At 32.8% G+C, this 18,606-nt stretch overlaps 1 protein-coding gene across 3 annotated transcripts in view; it reads right to left on the bottom strand.

Annotated features, from left to right (window-relative positions):
- Positions 1-15,178, bottom strand: part of LOC145324857 (uncharacterized) — a 114,088-nt gene extending 98,910 nt beyond the window's left edge. For 2 of the 3 annotated variants that reach the window (XM_080167549.1, XM_080167550.1), the window contains exon 1: positions 15,069-15,162. The gene's annotated coding sequence lies outside the window, so the exon portion shown is untranslated. Of the gene's footprint in view, positions 1-14,559; positions 14,601-15,068 lie in introns of all 3 variants that reach the window. The other variant, XM_080167548.1, reaches the window with a different exon arrangement.
- Between the last annotated feature and the right edge of the window lie 3,428 nt (positions 15,179-18,606).

Here is an 18,606-nt window from a genome sequence, read left to right as displayed (position 1 = left end):
TTTTACTTTTTTAACAACAAATTTTTATGTGATCTAATTATCCGATTGATTTTTATATATTGATTCCTTGGAACAACAAAGTACAATATTATAATGGAAGTAACTCTATAATCAAGTCCTAAAAATGTAAGTAAGTACATAAATATTATCCTGTATCAAGCACTTTTTCAACAAAGTTACTTAAAATTTTGCTTCTACTCTTATACATTTATATTCTAATTATTCATTTCTGGCACTATACAAGAGTTAATGTCCGTTTGTCTGACCATTTTAGTGCTTGGCTTTTATGGATATTGTCATCCTTGGTTTATTAGATTTTGATAGGTTATTTTAGGTTAAGTGGATTGCACGACCTTTGTCTGAGAAGTCCTAACTGTGCATAATAATAAGTTGCACCTGTTTTAGGCCAAGGCATTCCCCCCACTCTATCTATTTATGTCACGCATCTGACATAGCAGCAGTAGGAACCATTTTTAATGTCTTTAGTTATGACGCGGTGACGGACTGAGATACAAACCTATCACCTTCCCTACGCTGAGCGGATGCGCTACGTGTTAAGGGATAAGATAATGAACGACAAATTGAAATACATCCCAAATGACTATAAACATGATTATTGATTACCCCTTCCAAGTATTAAAATTGTTGGTTAAAATGTTTCTGAGCTAACAATAAGAAAAAGCAGTAAAAAACTTTGGATAACAGTGAATTAAAGAGCACAGTGTCCCTTCCCTCCCTGGTGATGGATTATTTATCACATTGCTTTAGACTTTTCCGCAGAGAGATAGATAAATAAATGATATTTTTTATATAGGGGTTCAGAATCCTTATAATCTATAATACAAAGTAGAACGATGTCTGTCTGTCTGTCCGTCTGTCTGTCTGTCCGTCCCTTAAGATCTCGGTAACCACTGAAACGATCGAATTCTACTCTTCAGGGAATATACCTACTGGTCCTGTGGTGGTTTTAGGCTATTTTCATGGGGGATAGGACACCCCCAACCCCCCCAAAAACAAAAAATCCCCCCCCCTTTTTTCTAGAGACTAGGGGCGAAGCCGCTAGTCCAGATAAAATAAAACAGATCGTGTTAATAACAACTTTTTAGGAATAGTAAAATATAAAAAAAAATTTTAGATTAATTCCAGTTTAGTTGGCCTTAAGGGGCCGAAGGCCCAGGCTTTCAAAACAAGTAAAATGTTTTTTACTTTATTATTAAATATTTATTGAAAGTTGTCTTTAAAACGACACTAAACATAATTTTATCAGTATGGCTTAGAACCTGCAGAAATTAAAAGTATTCGATGCCATACTGAAATAGTTATTTATCACATCGTATTATCAACAGCTTTCCAACTATATTGAAATTAATATTGATAATGGAATCATATAACGTAAAGTCCTACCCTATACCAATTCACCAAGTTAAACTTGTTATAAAACTTTGGGTACAAGTGTAATTTACGGTCAATGGCACCTCCCTCCTTGTTTGCTCAAACAAATGCATCATAAAAACGTTTTAAGAAATAAAGCCAAACCCATATCAACCATTTCACCAAAACAATTTCGGAACCAATCTAATTATTTACTATTTTAAAACATGTAAATTTAAAGCTTTTAAGCGGACGAATGAGCCAGTGTAGTTATTCCAGACAAAGTAAAATTGGCCTGTTTATTAAACTGGCTCCCAAAGTTTTATAACAACGTTTTCTTATTCGTTGGATTATCAACTTTGGGGATTTAAATTTGTATTTTTTAAACGTCTCAGCCATTAATTGTAATTTACTGAATTTTGAGGGTAATTTTGTCTATTATCATTGAGGAAGTATACAAATATATCGGCTATTGTGTTATGCATGGTAAAGGCGCTAATTTTTACAATTTTTATTGGGATAAGACAATGCATGTTTAATTGCAATGATGATATTGCATCGTATTATAGACAGCATTCCGCGGATAGTAAATTTAAAAATGAAAAGATTTATTCCGGTTTTGTTAACCCTGAGGGGCCGAAGCCAAGGGCTAACAAATCTGGCATTGATATTATGTTTTTTTTTTCATTTTCATACTCATATAAAATTTGTCTAGATTATGATACGTTACACATTTTTCCAGTATGGCTTTGAACCGGTTCTAATCCCGTGAATATTAATCGGTTTCAAAGCAATACTGAAAATGAAATTACCCCTGTTGAAGATTAAAATTATTGATTGGGCACTACTTGTTCGGAACCAACCAATCAAAATTAAATAAAAGTACCCAAAATTTTTAAGCTAACCATAGATCAAGGATAGTAATAAAATTTGGGATACCTGTGTAAATACAGTCCAATGTACCCTCCCTCCTTGGGTAAAAATGTATTTTACTGCTCAATGATACCTACATCCCTGGGTATGGTGTGTCTACAAAAAGGCAGTGTCCAAACTTTTACACCAATTATTTAAATCTACAAAAGAGGTCCAGTTTTAAAATTGTAATTGTGCATATTGTAAACAGTTATCGCTCAAGTAAATTTCTGTTTTTCTACCATATAATAATTTGACTCAAAACCTATTAAATCAAAAGGGAAAACTTATATTCGTAGCCACACTAAAATAGTTGTTTATAGCATCATATTATAAACACTAAACAGCTTTCCGTGGATTTTAAAATGTACAATTGTAAGAGAAAAAATATTTTTAAGATAATGTGTTAAAAACTTCATTTTGTTTGCTCAAAGATGTGCCTCAAATTAAAAACGTTTTAAGAAAAATGCCACCCCCCTTCTCCTTATACAACCTATCCTAACCTGACTCAAAATTGAAGGTTTCAGTGCTCATCAAGATACTTCGAGTGAAAGCGCCAATATTTTATTTTAGAGCATTGCAGTTATGGATTTATATTTCTTGTTTTTACTTTAAACTAAATTTTCGTTTTTACAAGGAATCTTAAAGACTAAGACAATGGACGATAAATTGATGAAAATTCCCTATTTACAAACAAGTTTGAAAACTTTACTAATCAAAATTCAATAATTTATCATTATTATCTTTAGTGTTCAAACGTTTCCAACCCTAATTGTAATCTACAGAAGGGGTAATTATGTTTACCATCAATGTGGATGTATATTGATTTATCAGCCATTGTCTTATCCATTTAGATCCCTGATAAATATCAGAGAAACAAGGATGACAACATCCATTAAATCAAAGCTCTGAAATGAACATTAACAATTGTATAAGAGTGGCATAACTGAATAAGCATGTTACTGCTCCAGGACATCTTACATTGTTAGGACATGTTTATAAAGATGCTTATAACATTGTACCTCGTTTTAATAAGAATTAGTATTCTATAATAAAATGAATAAGATCAATATTTTTTTTTGTCAAAAAGTTAAAAATCAATATAGATGTATGAACATTCTGATACCTCGTTATAACGCAAACTTTTAAATCGATATGGGCGTACGAACGGACGTACCGAAACAAAGTATAGAGAAGCTTTGCTTTTGAAATGTATAATTGATTTTCCAGTATGGCTTCGAAACGGATTAATATCCGCTGGATTAGAACCGGTTCTCAACCATACTGAAAAAAATAAGGATAGAATCATATTACAGACCATTTTCCACGAGAATTGAAAAATTCATAAAATTTGAACCATCTTTAATCTTATTATTTTTCATTATGATATCTGCGGAAAGCTGACAATAATACGATGCTATAAATTAATATTCCAGTAGGGAAACCGATTAGAATCCGCTGGATTAGAACCGTTTTTCAACCATAATGAACTGTGTATAACATCGTATTAATACCAGTTTTGTTTCTATTCTCATATTTTTCGTTCTAATATCCACAGAAAGCGGTCTATAATACGATACAATAAAAAAAACTAATCCAATCTAATTTCTAATATTAATAATCTTATAAAAAGGGTCTTTACGTCTGTCCCGTATATTCGCCTAAGAAAATACATGTTAATTTAATACATAATTTAAAAACCTAAAAAAATAGTCCAACCTTGATAATCTTTCATACTTTCCTTTGCAATAAAGTTTGGCTTGGTTAAATTTTATGCGTAGTTTTAATTTAATGTTACGGTTTATAACAACTTAGATATTCTTAAAATTATTACTGAAAATCTTTGTTGTTTAAAATGTACCATTAAAAAAAGAATTAGAATTCACACAAGTTTCTTTCATAAACTAATAACTTTCACTATAAAAAATATATTGCACATATAATTCACATTTAATTCACAGACACTGTTACTCTCTTGAATACCTTTATCATACTGACACGACACGCTATTGCGTTGACCAGCGCAATCACACACACACACATACAAAACTAGGCATCTTGTTTAGAATTCAAGCTGAATGTACATTTACACTTTTTGTGCTCAAAAAAACTCATAGATGGAGTCGTTTTACGGGTGTCATCATAAAATACAATATTGTAGAACTGACCAAGCCTGATCAAAGTTAAATTCTGTGTCATTTGCCTACGATGCTTCGTTACGGCGACGTAAACATTTGTTCGAAACTTATCAACCCATAAAAGTGGTATTGGGAGTTATTTTAAGGACTTGACATATAAATACTTTTTTCTAGAACATCAAGAGCCCAACAAAAGTTGTCATTAGTAGAATCCACCTTAGACGCACAATTACGGCGTTAGCGTCAGATATAAGGAAGTTTTTTTTTTAAATTTTTAGCAAATGGTGCGCCACACAAGTACAAGAGCTAAATTGTGTGCTGAGGCTTCTTTGAGGGAAAAGTTTAATAACTATGTTGCTGGAAGGTACAACCACCCTACTAAGAAAAATCGCCATTAGATAAGACCTTGATATATCCTTATATAAAAGTAACAGGATGTCTATCTGTGTGTCTGTCTGTAGAACAAAGTTTTATTTTACCATTTTTAATACCAAACTTGGAATGGGGAGGGTCGAGTTCCTTCCTCTCTAAACTCAAGTGCCCCTAGAGGCCTTTTGGAGGCATAGCCACAAGTATAGATCATATATATAAATGCATTACAAGCATGATCAACAGACTGACTGACCAAGTAAGTTTGGTATTTTATGATCTTTGAACAGACAAAGTTTATTATAGAAGAGGGATAAGACAATTTAATGGCCGAAGAAATAATGTACACCTCCAGGGTCGTCCAAGCTTTTTTATTTGGGGGAGGTAAAAATTTTTAGTGGGGGGTAAAATGGCGTGCGAAGCACGCCACAAACTTTCTTTACCCCCAAAAAATTTTTTACCCCGGGGGTAAAATTTGCCCGTGAAATCTGTTGGCAGGGGTAAATTTTGTTTACCCCCCCCAAAATTTACCCCCGGGGTAAAATTTTTTGGGGGGGGTAATTTGATAATGTATTAATATTTCGTAGTAAAAATGCGCGCGAAGCGCACCAAAATTTTTTTTTTGTTAGGGATTTTTTATTTTGGGGGGGGTATTTCCCCCCCTAAAATTGTTTGGGGGGGTAAATACCCCCTAAAATTGTTTGGGGGGGTAAATACCCCCTCCTCAATGGTTGGGGATGCCTACGTCACCCCCAAGGTAGGGGTAAATATTAAATGGGAGGGGTAAAATGAAAAATATTTTAGGGGGGGGGGTAATCACCCCATTACCCCCCCCCCTCTTGGACGTCTATGTATACCCCCTATGTTGATACTCATAATTACTCCTTCTTTAGCTTAAAATTAGTGATTGAAAAGTTTGAACACTCAACATAATAAAACAACCAATCATAATTTACTAAAGTCACCAAGGTTGTGAAAGTATCATTGCTACTAAAACATTAAGAATAACACAGACAATATAATAAAAGTTTTTAGGCCAATAAATAAGAGAACAATTTTATAATTTTGGGTACCAGTATAATTTACAGTTCAATGTACCCTCCCAACCTATTTATAGAGAAGTTGCGCTACTATTAACACCCTTGAAATGACTTTTGATCAGGAATCTATTTTAGGGATAAGACAATGGCCGAAAAATCTATGTAAATCCCCCATAATGATACACAAAATTCTCCCTTCTGTAGAGTTAAATGAGTGGTTGAAACGTTGAAACACTCAACTTAATAATCAAACCAATCAAATTCACTAAAGTTTTCGCTTCTATTTCGCTACAGATAAAAAACTTACTACTTTTTATTAAGTACATATAATGCCTTTAAAAAAAACACTTTAGACCACTCAAAGAAGATAAAGTATAGAATAGAATCCAGGTAGAAGATTCTGCCTGGCTAGCCTGAAATAAAATTGGAACTTTTGAAAGCCCTAAATGGCTACAAGGCTTGTAGTAAAATCACATGATTTCAGATATTATTGAGAAATGATATGAAAAATAAATGCCTTTTTTAATAGTATACTAAAAGCCATACAGCCAATCGTCCAGCCATATTTGTCCTATTCACAATGGATCAAAACCTTATAGTATGAGCAAAACTTTAAACAAAAATTCATTTCAACATGAATTTAATAAAAAAATGACTTTAAAAATATTTGGTTAAGAAATAATGATCACGGCATTTGTATTAGGGTTGCGCGTGAATTTGTTTACAAAAAATCCTTAGCAGCTAATTTTTAATTCTTTCAAGGTCTGGGAGTAAAAAATGTTTATATCCAATTATATATTTTTAAGTATTTTAATTTCAATTATCATCATAAATTATTTTATTAATTGTTGAGTTATACGCAAGTTACGTTTACATTTCGTAATCAAGTGATTACGCAAGTTGCGTCATAAAGTACATTGACAGTGGTGAAATGTAAACAATATTAGATAAACATAAATTTAATTTCTATGCAGTAGAGACATAAAGTTAGAGGAAAAATCTAATATTTTTCAATATATTTTCATTAAAAAGATTATTTTAGTTTTGTCCCAACTTGACATGTGTACTATTCAAGTTTCATATTATGTTTTTATTGCGCAAGCGCAACTTTTCTTCAATATTCCCTAAAATATTTGAGGTTTTCATTTTTATTCCTCCTTATTCTATGAGACCACTCTATGTTACTTAAATTTATTTCCAGTATGGATTAACATCCGCTAGATTAGAATAGGGTCTCAGTCATACTAAAAAAAATTTATTTTGTTATCTGCAGAAAGCTGTCTATAATACGATGCGCTAGATAACTATTCTAACTAGTTAGGGAGTAAGACATTTGGCTGTTTATCACACTAGGTCCCTTATTCATTGGCTTAACAAATTTGGAAACTTTTATAGAATTTTGAATGCTTGGTTTATTAAAACTTAACAGTCAGGCCCCCTACCGCACCTTAATCAGTTCAACGCCCCCCCCCTATTATCTCAGTTCCTATTAGAGCTAGAAGGCTAAAAAATTTTGTGTAAGTCCCCTGTTTGATAATGAATTTCCAACCTTAAGTAAGTCAAAGTCAATTTTCGCTTTCTTCGCCCTTTTATTTAACAACCTTTGTTTTTAGGTCCTTTTTTACTTAAAAATTTCAAACGGCTGTAATTTTTTAATTTTTGAAGCTAGAACAACATTTTTTTGCAGAAAATGTTTATCTTTATGTTAATATCATATTAGAAATATCAAAATATAAATTTCAGCGGCCGCAGCCGACGGTAGCCGGGAAAACGGCGGTGGATCTTTATTAAATTTTAATACGTTACGTAGACATGTAAAAAAGCTTAAGCTTAAAATTTGAAGTTTCTAAGTCAAAAATCGCGGCCACAGAAGCCTTTTAAAGATTTCTGGAGACCTGGAGGATCATACCTGAAACCTAAAATTAACTTGAACACCTATATTCCATATGAGGATGGGCTTCTAGAGGACATTTTAGTATTTTGGTAAGATAAAATGCTTTGTTATTCAAGTCAAAAAATTATTTTTGCTCTTTACCTGGATGTCCCTATCAGGTTTGCTGGCATCCTGTGCCCGCCAGGATGGAGATATTCAAAAAAAAATCCAACTCTTAGTTATGTGTCATACCCATACTTAAAAAGTAGGGCAGTTTGGGCTCTTTATCTTTCACACACACAGAAAATGAGATAGAAAATACTCCCCCGACCGTTAAGGGTTAAGTTCCGTGTTCAAACGTATCAACCACTAATTGCAATCTATAGAAGGGATAATTTTGTGCATCCCCATTGGGTATGCACTTCAATTTATCGGCACTTGTCTTTTCCCTATAGATCCCTGTATGGTTATTAGATTGACGTATCTACCAATTTAGGTTCAGATGTATATCTTTAAAGAATTAGATCTCGAAAATTGAAAGATTGGACTCAGCTTTTTGGGAATATACCCGCTGGTCATACCAAGGCTCGTAAAATACACTCAAAACTTTCATCTGTTATATTTACAAACTTGAACGGACGGACGTCAACATAGAACAACTTTGCACTTTAATAATACACAAATGAATGAATGAGAAAATATGTTTTTAAAAATCATGATTTATAAAAAAAAGTTTTAATATTTTTAAAAGAAAATGACTGATAAAACAATGTATAGACTAGATGTGCATATGTCATAGATAACTATTAATGTCAGCAGTCTATCTTTCATAGCATCAGAGAAAGTCAAATAGCTTTAAAAAGTGTAATTACTTTTCCAGTATAGCTTCAAAACTGATTAAAATCCGCTGGATTAAAAACTGTTCACAGCCATACTGAAAATCATGTATAACATCGTATTTATAGAAAATTTTCTGCAAATAGTAAATTGATTATTCTTAATACAATTGATACCAGCACTGTTCGCCCGTGCCTTTGGAACCTCATAGATAACAAAACTGTAATAATTCTTACAAATTATCGTATGACTATCTACAGCAAGCTGTCTATAAATGCAAAAATAACTCTTTTTGCCAGTTATCCCTTAACAGTCGGGCCCCTAGCCGCACCCTTATCAATTTGCCCCCCCCCCCCTCAATTATCTCAGCTCTTATTAGAGATAGAAGCTAAACTTTTTTTGTGCATGTCCCAAAGCTAGTAAAAGTGGCTGACTCAGATTAAGACGTAAAAAAATTAACTAATGAGAGGCCAGTATACACTGTAATTGACCAATGGTAAAATTTATATTGGCCACTCATTGGTTAATTTTTTTTTGACGTCATAATCTGAGTCAGCCACTTTTACTAGCTTCCATGTCCCCTGTAAGTTTCTGACTATAAGTGAATCAAAGTCAAATTTTGCTTCCTTCAACCTTTTATTTAATAACGTTTGCTTTTAGGTTCTTTTTTACTTAAAAATTTTTAATGGCTATAATTTTTATATTTTTGAAGCTAGAAATACATTAAAAAAAAGTATCTTTATGTAAATTTTATATTAGAAGTCTCAAAACAAAAACAAAAAACAAAGCGGCTGCAGCTACTACCCGCTAAAATTGGGGGTCATGGGAGGCTTTAAAAGATTTCTGGAGACCTAAGGGATCAGGACCTACAGGATCATACCTGGAACCTGAAATTGACTTGAACACCTATTATTTACTACTAGAGGATAATTTAGTATTTTGATTAGAAAAAATGCTTTGATTAAGTCAAAAAATATTTTTGCTCTTTACCTGGATGACCCTGCCCGGTTTGCTGGCATCCTGTGCCAAAAAATTCAAACTCTCAATTATGTGTCATACCCATATTTAAAAAGTCACTCCATCTTTCACACACAGAAATGAGATAGAAAAAACTTAAGGGCTAAAGTTTATCAAATTAATTAATTTATTTCATGTTGAGCCTTTTAATGAAACAATGCACTGGGTGTGTGTAAGCAATGTCTATTCAAAGAAGTAATTTTTTCAAATTATTAAGAAAAAATATGTTCAAATCATTATTTACCCCACCCAAAAGATTTCAGACCCCACCCCCCACCCTCCCACCACCACAAGCAATTTTTTGACCCCCCCCCCCACCTATCTCGGCTCCTGTTACAGATAAAGACATAAAATTTTTTTCTGGTGGTTCATGTGTATTTTTAGAGGAAATTACTTTTTCTAGTCATAGCGGTCAGACCGTTCCTTAGCCGCTTTTTAGCAGCCAGCCGCTAAATATTAAAACAGCTGTAGAGTGGCCAATTTTGCAGCAAGGATGACCAAATTTTAGGACAAACTTTTATTTTTCATAACAAAAAATTACTTTTTAAAACGGCAAATAATGGAAACCGCCATTTTTGGTGGTTATGGCGGTAAAACGGCGGTTGGCGGTTGGTTTAAAAACGGCAAATAATGGAAACTGCCATTTTTGGTGGTTATGGCGTTAAAACGGCGGTTGGTGGCGCCAATTAATATTTTTATCTGTTTATTGTTGCTCAAGGATGTACCAAAAAAATTATAGGTCTCTAGCTGTAATAGAAGCCACGATATTCATGATATATGTCTGTAGTAAAAGCCTGACAAAAATCGGTCATAAAGTTGGTCAGGGAGCAGTCAAACGGTCATAACACCACTTTTCTCAGACGAACATTGATATCTAAGTATTCACCAAAAAAATTTTAGGTTTCTACCCTATACACAAAAGTCATAATGTAGTTATTAAGATTTATTTAGATTTTTTTTCTAAATTTGGTGCCACCTAACCGATTTTGACAGGACGCCACGACCGACACAGACCAGATATCCTTATAAGATCAACTCTTGCCAACATATAATTACTTAACTTAAAAAGTCATGAAGTCACAACTCTCTATCTTACCTACAAAAAAAATAACATTGAAAAAACTAGAGGGGGGGGGGGGGTCAATATGATCTGTAAGGGTTAATGTCATGTGGGTGAGTTGCACCTGGACTGAACAGTCAACTTGTCAACTCAAGGCCAGACTCTTGGTCCTTCACCTCATACCAATAGTACAGTACATTACAGACAACCAACCCTTTGATTGCACGATCTTTGTCTGGAGATCCTAACTGTGCATGGCAATGAGTTGTGCCTGTTTTGGGCCAAGGCATTCCTCCTACTCTGCATTTTTTTTATATCCTGTGCCAAACAATGCAGGTAGGTACCATTATTAACATTTTTGGTATGACGTGGATTCGAGTTACATCCTTCCCAACAGTTTCCTTGACACTTTAATTAGAACCTGTGGGTCATTTACACGTCAAACTTAAGGGTGGAGAGTTAAGGTTTCGTGATTTTTTGGTCAGGGTGTTATTGCGACAATTAATGCAACCAAAGCATGAACATGACGCTGTATCAGCAATGACTGAAGCCACATCAAATCCTAGGGACTTTTTAATGCAACCTAGGATCTAACATGACTCCTAGTCGTTGAACTAACAAACGCCACTAATACACTATTGAGCTACTACACAATGCTAGTCCAGAAGGACTTTTCAATCAACCTATGACCTTACAGCGTTTTTCAATCACTAGTGCACCATGCCAAGGACCACCCATGCATACCTGATTTAGGGCTAAGGCTTCCCCCCCTACTCTTACTCCAATCTCTAACGCCTGAAAGAGCAGCAGTAGGTACTAATTTTACATCTTTAGTATGAATTCTGATAACAATGTGTCAGAATAGGTAATTTCCCCAACTCTGACTCTATCTCACTAAATGTCATATATGACTTTTGGTAACAATGTGTCAGATATGGTGATTGCCCCAACTCTGACTCTATGTCACTAAATGTCATATATGAATTCTGATAACAATGTGTCAGATTAGGTAATTTCCCCAACTCTGACTCTATCTCACTAAATGTCATATATGAATTCTGGTAACAATGTGTCAGATTAGGCGATTTCCTCAACTCTGGTAACAATGTGTCAGATTAGGCGATTTCCTCAACTCTGGTAACAATGTGTCAGATATGGTAATTGCCCCAACTCTGACTCTATGTCACTAAATGTCATATATGAATTCTGGTAACAATGTGTCAGATTAGGCGATTTCCTCAACTCTGACTCTCTGTCACTAAATGTCATATCTGACTTTTTTCAACAATGTGTCAGATTAGGTAATTTCCCCAACTCTGACTCTATGTCACTAAATGTCATATATGAATTATGGTAACAATGTGTCAGATAAGGTAATTTTCTCAACTCTGACTCTATGTCACTAAATGTCATATCTGACTTTTGGCAACAATGTGTCAGATTAGGTAATTTTCTCAACTCTGACTCTATTTCACTAAATGTCATATATGACTTTTAGTGATATTGTGTCAGATTAGGTAATTTCCCCAACTCTGACTCTATGTCACTAAATGGCATATATGAATTCTGGTAACAATGTGTCAGATTAGGTAATTTTCTCAACTCTGACTCTATGTCACTAAATGTCATATCTGACTTTTGGCAACAATGTGTCAGATTAGGTAATTTTCTCAACTCTGACTCTATTTCACTAAATGGCATATATGACTTTTGGTAACAATGTGTCAGATATGGTGATTGCCCCAACTCTGACTCTATGTCACTAAATGTCATATATAAATTCTGGTAACAATGTGTCAGATTAGGTAATTTCCCCAACTCTGACTCTATCTCACTAAATGTCATATATGACATTTGGTAACAATGTGTCAGATATGGTAATTGCCCCAACTCTGACTCTATGTCACTAAATGTCATATATGAATTCTGATAACAATGTGTCAGATATGGTAATTTCCTCAACTCTGACTCTATGTCACTAAATGTCATATATGACTTTTAGTGATATTGTGTCAGATTAGGTAATTTTCCCAACTCTGACTCTATGTCACTAAATGTCATATATGACTTTTAGTGATATTGTGTCAGATTAGGTAATTTTCTCAACTCTGACTCTATTTCACTAAATGTCATATATGACTTTTGGCAATAATGTGTCAGATTAGGTAATTTCTCCAACTCTGACTCTATGTCACTAAATGTCATATATGACTTTTGGTGATATTGTGTCAGATTTGTTTGCATTGCCAAAAATGAGAAAATAACCTGACATAATGTCACTAAATTTCAGATTGAAATCTGAACTTTGGTCAAATTTTGTCATATCTGAACTTTGGTAACAAAGAGTCATATTAAGACAGATTTAAATCTGAAATCTAGTGACTGTGGATTTCTAATCTGACCGAAAAGGGGTAAAAACTACTAGGGTACATTAAAGGTAGAGCAGGCAAGATCATTATCATTTGGCAATAGACCTTCACCTTTTTCAATTTCACCTTTTGTAGCTCCATTCTTTACCTCCTGCCAGCTGCTTTCCCCTGAATCCTTATGTTCTCCTTGGGCTCCACCAGCATGCTGTCCATCCCGACCAGAAAACTGTCCGCCACGCCCTCTACCACGTCCTCCAGGAACACCTCCACGTCCACCAGGAACACCTCCACGTCCAGCTGGCACTCCACTACGTCCACCATGTCCAGATGATTGGCTCCAAGGCCCTCCATTGCCTCTAACTGGGCCCTTAGATCTCAGTTGGCGATTATTTGTAGGAAGATCTGCTCTACTTTTTCTGGAGGGTGATGAGTCATTGTGGGAGGCAACAGCTTTGTCAACCTCTGCTGTGGGATCTGTCCTTATATCCTCAACAAAGAATACCTCTGAGAACCCAGCTCCAGTTTCATTAGACTCCTCACCTTTGCTGTCAGCCAGAGAGAATCTCAGGTTCCCATCAAATGCCCAAGCAGCCTTAACCCTAGGGTCTTGTTTCAGGGCCATCAGATATTTATGGTTCATTGCTGTAAGATCAGGAAATGCAGAATAAAACACCCATTGTTGTCTCTGCTGCCGTTGGATTTGGCATAAATTTTCTCTTATATTTGAGAAACAGATTTCTCATATACCTTGACATGAATCTTATGATGATAGTTCTTGGAAGATTATCTCGTTTTTTACCAACAAAATGACCATTTGAAAGGAGATCAAAAACTTTAGGAACAGAGTCAATCTTTGTAGGGCCCCATTCTGTGTTCACATCAGTGTCTTCAGGCTTTGGGGTAAGCTTCCTCAGCACAGGCTCAATGATAGCATTGTAGGCAGTAGTTATGCATGCCTCATCAGCTCCCACTTTCTTAACTAGCTCAGAAGAGACAGATAGCCCATGAATTCTAATGGTCCAATTGCGATTATACTGCTCATTACTGTTGCAGTATAACTTTAAATCACTGCAACATTTTTTGAGGTTTGACTTATCCAGAGATATTTTTGAATCACTTTTGTTAGCATTGCATAACAGTTCTTTTAGTTTTTCTGGCGTCACTTTATTGTCAATGAGAATTTTAGTTAAATCCCCAATATTACTATCACTTTGTTGTTGTTCAACTTGATTTGTAGCCATTGTTAAAATAGAAAATTGTTGGACACCCTGTCACCAATAATTTCTATTTATAGGTCATACGGGATATGTTTATTACACGTCCGTTCAGTCTGGCGGTCAACTATCAACAGTGATTACAATGATGAACTATTATATTATGACGTCATTGTTTATAGGCCCTATAAAAAGCTTCAACAGATATATGGTAAACATGAACAAAAGCATAGAAAGTTGAAACAATAGATGTATGATGATTAAATTTTGTAATTAATAGATTATAAGCTTAAACTTTGATTGTTAAATATATAAAAAGATAAATAAATATATTTGAAGAGAAAAAAGTCTTAACCTACCTAGAAAAATCAGGCCACTTTCCCTCTTCTTGATGATGCATCTTTTTAAACAAATATTTATGCAATACAGCCAATATTATATATTACCAAAATAACCATTGTTTTTATATCCAAGTAATATAATAGAGGGGAAAATGGTTAAATAAATTTATGTTACCACACCTGGGCCGACGTTCAATTGAATCTTTGAATATCAGCCAATATATTAACACCACCAAGTAGCTACAAACGAGGAATTTGCTAACAGACAAAAAAGGTCCCCGACATTGGATCCTAGTATTTAACTGGATTATATATCTATGTTTATACATTTATTGCTTTTTAATTTGAAAGCCTGAAACATATTTAAGATTTATTATTGTGTGTGCTACAACAGTGTTTTTAAGGCATCATTTTGATTAATCTTCAATAATAATATAATCATTTTCTAAAATTTTGTCTTTCTATATAGAGGAATTAAATATCAATTTAATTTCTTGTGTAAATTATTGGTTGTATTGCATAAATACCTATTTGTAGAGGGCAATAGTGTCCAGTAGAAGTGCCCTTATTCTAGTTAAATTTCCACCACACACCCCAGTGCAGGTCATTCTAACCTTTTCTGAAATATAATAGAGCTACCATTAATAGAGTGTTATTTAAAGTACTAGGGGCTTTGCTCCTATCATCTAGGGTTGGGATTGAAGTGCAAAAAATATCTTAAAACCATTCAAAGACCAACATCTATAATCAAAATAGCTTAATACCACCCCAGGACTTATGTGAAGCTTCCCTAAAATTGATCACTTATCAGTTAAGTCAATCTTAAACTGTTTTTAACCTATTTTTAAAACATATATCAAAAATATACTATGACACCAGTAGAATTAAACTGCAGAGCCTAAATTTGAATTAAGTCCCCAATAAACTTTTTTGAGGGGATTTAAAAATTAATTTTACTGTTGCTGTGGTCTTTTTTGATCAGAGCAAAAGGTCTTTTTTTATTTGGGTAAAATTTGTAGCTTTTAGAGTGTTTTGCTTCATATATATAGTATTCTGGTATAGAGTAAAATTAGGCCTTTTGATTTCATCTAAATTAATTCATTAAGAACTTAATTCTTTACAATATATCAATGAATTAACTTTATCGTGCTTGTTTTCCATCACTTATTTAAAACACAAAAAATTGGCTGTAAAGGGTTAAATAGTGAAAGATGACAACAAACGTTTACGCAATACAACAAATTTTTTTTTTCACATATACAAATATGATAAAATATAAGATTATTCAAACTTGTTTTTTTAAATATTTTTAAAAAGCATGTATCTTTTATGTGTATAGTTTTCATTCTTTTCATTTTAATTAAATAAAAATTATTTAACTACATTGGAAATAAGTCACTTTGTGAAAACACTCTTTTTTGAATTGTAAAAAACTGAAATGAAACAAGACTTTTAATTGGTTCAGACTTCAGAATAATATGTTTTATTTTAATGTTAAATTTCTTCTATATAAATTATTGTTTTAGAAAAAAATTATTTGCATCGAACAGAGTAGAGTTTTTATTATTGTATTGATATAATCTGAATCACATCAAATTGTTCTGTAAGAAACAATTTAACCCCAAACTAAAAAATGCTTTTGCTTCCATCAAAATGATCACAGCAACATATAAAATTGATTTTTAAATCCCCCAAAAAAAGTTTATTTGGGACTTAATTCAAATTTGGGCTCTGCAGTCTGATTCTACTGGTGTCATAGTATATTTTTGATATATGATAAAAAAATAGGTTAAAAACAGTTTAAGCTTCAGAGAAAACAATACTTTTTACAATAGGATTAGTGCTCCTAATTTGATTCTACTCTCATTAAATTTTTTTCTTCTTTGGTCCTTAAGGGGAGAGAGGAATTTAAATTTTGAAATGTGACCAAACATTGACAAAATATTTCTAGCATGATCAATATTACAAATATAACTATTTTATGACGTGTTAACCTGTATTAAAAATTTTAATTTATATTTCTATTTTTTATTTGAAACAAAGTAATCACACTTAAAGCTTAACAAATGTAATTTAGAGAAAAAAACACAATACAAAAAATTATCTTTTATGAAATATTTATTTTACAAAATGTATTTTATATGAAAAAGCAGCCAGTATTTATCTTTTAAATTATATCATGATTTGTGCTAGAGTTCAGTTTGTGTTTCTCTAACCTAAAGCGTTTGTACTTCCGCAAATAATCAGGGAGGGAGGTGACATTGGGCTGTTTAGTACACTAGTCCCCAAAGTATTATAATAATGTTTTCTTATTTGTTGTCTTAACAACCTTGGGGACTTCTATTGAATTTGATTGGATGGTTCATTAGGTTGAGTGTCTCAATTATAATCTTCAGAAGGGGTAAGTTTGTGTATCATTATTGGGGATGTACATCATTTATCAGCCATTGACCTATCCCCTTAGATCCCTGGTAAGTACAAGAATCTAAACACGTAGGCTGGCTATGCACAATTTGTTTGCTACTGCATAGTCATCTAATAACAAGAACATCACAGTACAATGTAACATAATACATTTTTCAACAACATATTATAAGATTTCATGATCTATTTCTTGTTAGTATTAAAAATGATTTTATTATAATTCAGCTGAAGACAGGAGAAGTAAACATTTATTATTTACATCATAGGCTTGGCAAGTAAAAAAATAATCTAGCATATGATCATAGCAGACAAATCACTATTGAATTAAAAGGTTTAGAAAACAATAACTATTTTTAAAGCTCTGAGGAAAGAATAATAAATTGTAAGTCTTGGTTAATATTTTGAATATGCATATATTCTTATTTTGATCCAAAGTATTTTGGGATTTTAGTGATGTAGCTGTAGAATATAATGCTTCAATTTTTTTTTGTTTTAAGTGTATAATGGCCAGTGTCATAAAATGAAGGAAAAAAGCAAGAAAAGCATTTGCAGCAAATATTTATTTCAAGGGAAAGTTTTTGTATTTATTTACATGCGTACTGTTTAATGTTTATTTATAATCACACATAGTGGTGCAAATATTCTCAACAATGAAAGGAAAATTTATTTTTTTTTCTATTGTTATCAAGTTTGCTATTTGATGTAAAGAAATGTCAGGATTATGAAATTTACTGGCAAAGAAATGACAGAATGATTGTATAAGAAATTAATATTTGAAGATTAAAGGAGAAAAGAGTGGTAATGATTATGTAGACATAAAAAAAACATAAACATATCATTGTCATAGCAATAATAACTAATAACGACTTTGGTTAAACATCACTTCCACATTTTAATAAATCAGAAATAAAGTGCTAAAATAGACTGATGAATCTTTTTTATTCTAAAATATTTCTATTTAAATAAGAGTACAAAAGATTCACTTTGGAGAGACAGTTTTTCTTAGGACCTGGGTAGGTTCATATATTTTCATGAGAAGATATAAAATTGTAATTGGGTGTGAAACCTTCATATGCTATAAGGTCAACTTCCTAGATTATTAAACAAAATTTTAGATGTACAGTTATCTATTTAATCCCAATTTAATCAAGTAGGATTATCTTGTTTTGATATTAATTCCAAGAAACACCACTCCAATAATTATCTAATTAAACCTGAAGACCAGAAAATAATTTGGTATCTGACTCATAACAAATTTATAAGGTACATTAATTAAATAAATGTTAGTTTACGTAAAACAGTTATGAAAACAATAATCTTACAAATCTAATTATAAAATCAATCATAAAAGTAAAAAGTATAAGAATTAAAGTAATACAGTTCAAGTAGGGTAAATTTTGCAAGAACAATTTTGACCGAAGCCAAATATTGTAAAATAAATGTAATACACTACAGTGATTTTATCTTGTTTGGAATCTTATAGCAAATCCTGCAATAATAATTATCTTACCAATTGTAATAACTTTTGATTTTTATTATTCATGGACCACATCAATTCTTTACTAAGACTTTGAAGTGTTAATTTTTATGTAGTTCTGTGGGTACAGATTTTTTAACAATGTTTGATTTATGGCTGAAACA

Source organism: Acartia tonsa, chromosome 7 (assembly GCF_053477335.1).
Source record: "Acartia tonsa isolate MP-2025a chromosome 7, ASM5347733v1, whole genome shotgun sequence".
NCBI classification, from domain to species: Eukaryota; Metazoa; Arthropoda; class Copepoda; order Calanoida; family Acartiidae; genus Acartia; species Acartia tonsa.
The sequence above is the reverse complement of the archived record's forward strand: the minus strand, read 5'-3'. Positions and strand labels throughout refer to the sequence as shown.